This window comes from Camellia sinensis, chromosome 8 (assembly GCF_055761805.1).
Source record: "Camellia sinensis isolate YWXY chromosome 8, ASM5576180v1, whole genome shotgun sequence".
Lineage (NCBI taxonomy): Eukaryota > Viridiplantae > Streptophyta > Magnoliopsida > Ericales > Theaceae > Camellia > Camellia sinensis.
Window position 1 is genome coordinate 114,685,854 of NC_138968.1, and position 4,419 is coordinate 114,690,272.

Genomic DNA, 4,419 nt, shown 5'->3' on the forward strand with positions numbered 1-4,419 from the left:
GTTGTAGAAGAGGAAATGATCCTCCTAAAGTTTGTGTGGGAACCCTCAGGTCTTCTGATGAATTAAGTTCAGGAAACTCGTCAGCTGGTGGCGGTGGAGGTGGAACTCGATGAGTCATCGGAGGTGGGTGAGTAATGAACGCCCCAGATGAGCGTTGCAACTCAGCAAGAGTATTACCTTGAGCGGCAAGAGTAGTGCCTTGGGCAGCAACCGTAGTGGCAACGGTATCCATGCTCCGTTGAAGGGCCAATAGTATGTCTGCTATATTTTCTGGAATCTAAGCCATCACTAATTCTGGTGAGTTGAGTGGTAATGATCTAGCAGGTGAAGAATGGGTATTTTGGACAGTTGATGAAGCTTTTGCTTTTCTTCGTGTAGCTGGTGGTAAAGAAACTAACACTGGCTGACCCTGAACCAAATCTGCACTTTTGCAAAGTCTACCAACGCGAGTCCACAGAACTTGGGAGATATCAGACCTTTTGGAAGCTATAGTGCCCTACTACCTTACTGAAACAAAACGGGACCCCCAATCAGAATTTTATTAGCATCCCAGCTCAACTGATTATTGCTATCTCACATTGAAAAACTGAACTCAACCCCACAAAATGACTGAACCACTCATCTGAATCTAAGAATTCCCATACATTGCACATAACACATAGCAGGAAAGAGAACAAACACCCCTATGGGGGCTAGGGTTACCCTGTCCTAACTTTGAAATGATCTAGGGTTTCACTATTCAAACAAGCGGCATCATACATCCTAGAAATGGGAGAGCGTCCTGTCCTAATTTTGAAAGGTACTATAGCTCATTATATGTACAAGGTTGGCTTTACTCTAGGGGTTTAAGTCAAGGTGACATTATCAAAGAGTCCTTTGGGTCATAACCAATGAAGATCTTAGGAACTCAGAAGAGTCAATACTAGCCTCTCTTCAAAGTTTGAGAACTTTCAGATCTCAAAAGATTATAACACAAGGCCTCCAAAGTAACGTAGAGATAGGTGTAGTGTCACAAAAAGTATGCCTGTGCTCCCACCAGTATCTGGGCAACACAGGAACTTTAAGTGCACCGATGCATGCAATGCAATAAACATATAACTGAAACTAAAAGTCATATCATGGAGTTCGAGTCAAGGTTTCAAAAATCCCCAGCAGAGTCGCCAGAAATTGTAACATGCCCGGGGGGGGTACCCGCCCGCGTTAAATAGTTCGGACTCCCGAAATCTTTTTGATCTTGTCTCACAAGCACAATGTGAAACATAGATGAGAGTCCAGATTTGGCAACTTTTATTGAAAATCTATTTTATTGCAATTTTGTCAAAAATGGACTGCGTCATCAGATCTCAGAGTCGCCACCTAATATTTTGGAAAATTAGGAAACCCTTGACTCGTGCCAAGGCCACTGTTCATCGTAACCAAGGATGCTTGGCTCGGAACCATAGGTATGAGAGGGGAATGCCAATAATGAGCACCCCTACTCACCCAATCAAAGATCGGCCTCTACTAAACCATGATATGAATTTTATTTTCTTTATATGTTCATAGTTCGATTATTTAATAAATCCTAAAAATTACTATGTGAAGCATAGAAGTATAGACCATGTCATTTATTTTGGAATAATTCGATTTCATGCATTTTGAAAGAGTTTTGAAGATGTACAACCCAAATAAATTGAGTTTACAAACATGAAAAATCAACATTATTCCAAATTAAGCGACACAACCTCCATCCACTGGCATTCATACAGTTATATCAAGTAAGCAAGTAGCCACATAGTAGGATGCTTAAACGTAATAAGAAAAAACACACACAAGAGGGATGCTAAAGCATAAAAACTTACATATTTACCGATGTCCCGCGAACATCTACAAAACAAAGTTAGTAAAACATGCATGATCTTATATACAAAATCCTACTGCAATTCACTCACGAGATGCAACTAAAGATTCGGCTTCTAAGATATGACATGTGAATCATCTCAAGCACATGAGGTAGCACACATAACCACATAGGAATTGATTAAATCCACAAATGCAAACTTAGCTGAATCAAGATGCATGAATCAAGGATGCAAAGCATGAATATGATGAAAAATAAATATGATGTTTATGTACAAATAAGGAAAGCGAGTAAAAGAACGGGATAGAAAGAAGCGGGGTGGGGAATTATTACAACACTTGAATAAATTATTACAGACCAAATGGGAGAGAGAGGAGGGAATATTGCAATAAAATACGATAAAACCTCATAAAACACTCAAAATAAAAATAAACAAAATAAAAGCTTCATGTTCCTTGGAATTGTTGGCGGAAATTGGTTAACATTGGGAGATTATGCCATCTTGTCCAAAAGAAGCTAACCGACCGGCCAAATACGCCGGTGTAGACGCGCCCGAACGTCCCGGAAAGAATCTCATTTTGTTCATTGGGCTCACTACAGTTCAGACTCGATGTCACGGTTCTTAATCTAATCTCGCAAAGTGCAATGCAAGATTGATAAATCATCAAAGAGTTCAAATCCGGCAAATCGTTTTGAAAAACTGATAACATGGACTGCTTTGCCAAATACAGAGTCACCACCTAAATATTTTATTTTGGAGAAATTTAGGAAATCCTGACTCATGCCTAAGGCCACGTGTCCGTCATCACCAAAGTTGCCTCAGCTCGGGGACTTGGGTACGATTGGGGAGGGTCACTTCGTGAGCACCCCCGCTCGCCCGATCAAAGATCGGCCTCTACTAACCATGATATCGTGTTTTTGAAAACACATGTACTCTTATTCCGGTTATTAGCCTAGAATTACTATGTTATGCACATGACAAACAAGTATAGACTAGATCGCCTAATTTGAAACAAAGCATCGCGTATCCATTTGTTTGGAAAATTATTTGAGGTTTGCTACTCGCAAGTAGGCCAAAACACGAATTTCAATGAATTGATCCAATTCAAGCAACCCAACCTTCACCCACAGGCATTCAGGCAGTTATATCACATAAGCATATAGCCTCATGGTAAGCATGCTATCATGGCAGTAAGTCACACTCATGCAAGGATGCTAAAGCATACACACTTACCGAGTACTTCGAGCCAAAGAAAGAAGCTAATTAGAAATCATGCATGAATCCTAACTATGCTAAGAATGCCTAATACAACACATGCAAAAATGCAATTACAATAGGCTCAGCTATTCTATGACGGCATATGAGATGCAACAATCGATACATGTATTCAACTTGGAATTGAAGTACAATGCAGTTAGCATGATGCGTCGAGCCTGGTGCATGCAATATGGATGAATGAATGCAAACATGCAAATATATAGATGCTAATTGAAACGTGCCCTAAACTAACCATCATAAGCTGGTAAATAAAAGGGAGAAAGACGTGGGGTTGGAAGACATGCATCACACACACACGCACACTTATTACAATATTGCCCTCCTCGGAGGGTCCGAATGAATAGTACAAAATCAACTAGCTAATCTAAGCTAATTTAACTAATTATTACACAATCAAAATGAATAACGAATTACGGCTAATTATTACACAACATTAATTACTTAACGAATTAACTAAGTAAGCAATAAAAAAAAAGCATGCAAATCTATATACAATGGACTGCCTCAGCTCCGCCTTGAATGACAAGGGATGCATGCATGCTCGAGTCGCCTTGTCGGGAAATCCATCGCGATGCCCTGATTTGCCTCTGTTTGTAACTGGTCCCAGAACACTGTACCAAGTTCCAGAAGGTTGAAACTCCACCGTGCTATAGGGATACTATTGACCAGTTTTTGCTGCTGGCTTCTAGTTTGCTGCAACAGAGAGCAAGAAAGGGGCATGGTAAAGTATTTTGAACATATGTGTGCACGACCACTCTCCCCATCATTGCATAAGCTCTCGATCCTCATGCCACCAATCACGCATCTCGATGCATGATGGCCGAGGAGTCGGATTGCATGACTCGATATAAAATGAATGCACATATAAACACAATAAGGCCTAAACTCCATCATGGGTAATCCGAAGTGTCGGCGATCGAGAATCGAGGCATGTTTCGTCACTTGGAGTATGAAACGTCCCTCGTTTCCCGTGTTTGGACTAAACCCTATTCCAAACACAATGCAATACACATGGCATGCATGAATGCAACTCTAACATGCAACCTAAACATAATGCCACTAAATGATGCAAACAAGCAAATGATGATATGCAAACATGCTAGTAGCATACACAATGCTATGAAATAATCAATGGCATACTCAATGCACATGAAAACTATATGGCATACGCAATGCACACATGGAAACTAACAATGAAATGATCAAGGCATACACAATGCAATGGTCAATCATGTAACAACATGGACTAAATGGCATATACAATGTAAGATGGACTTAAACCAAGATAGGTGAGCCTTAG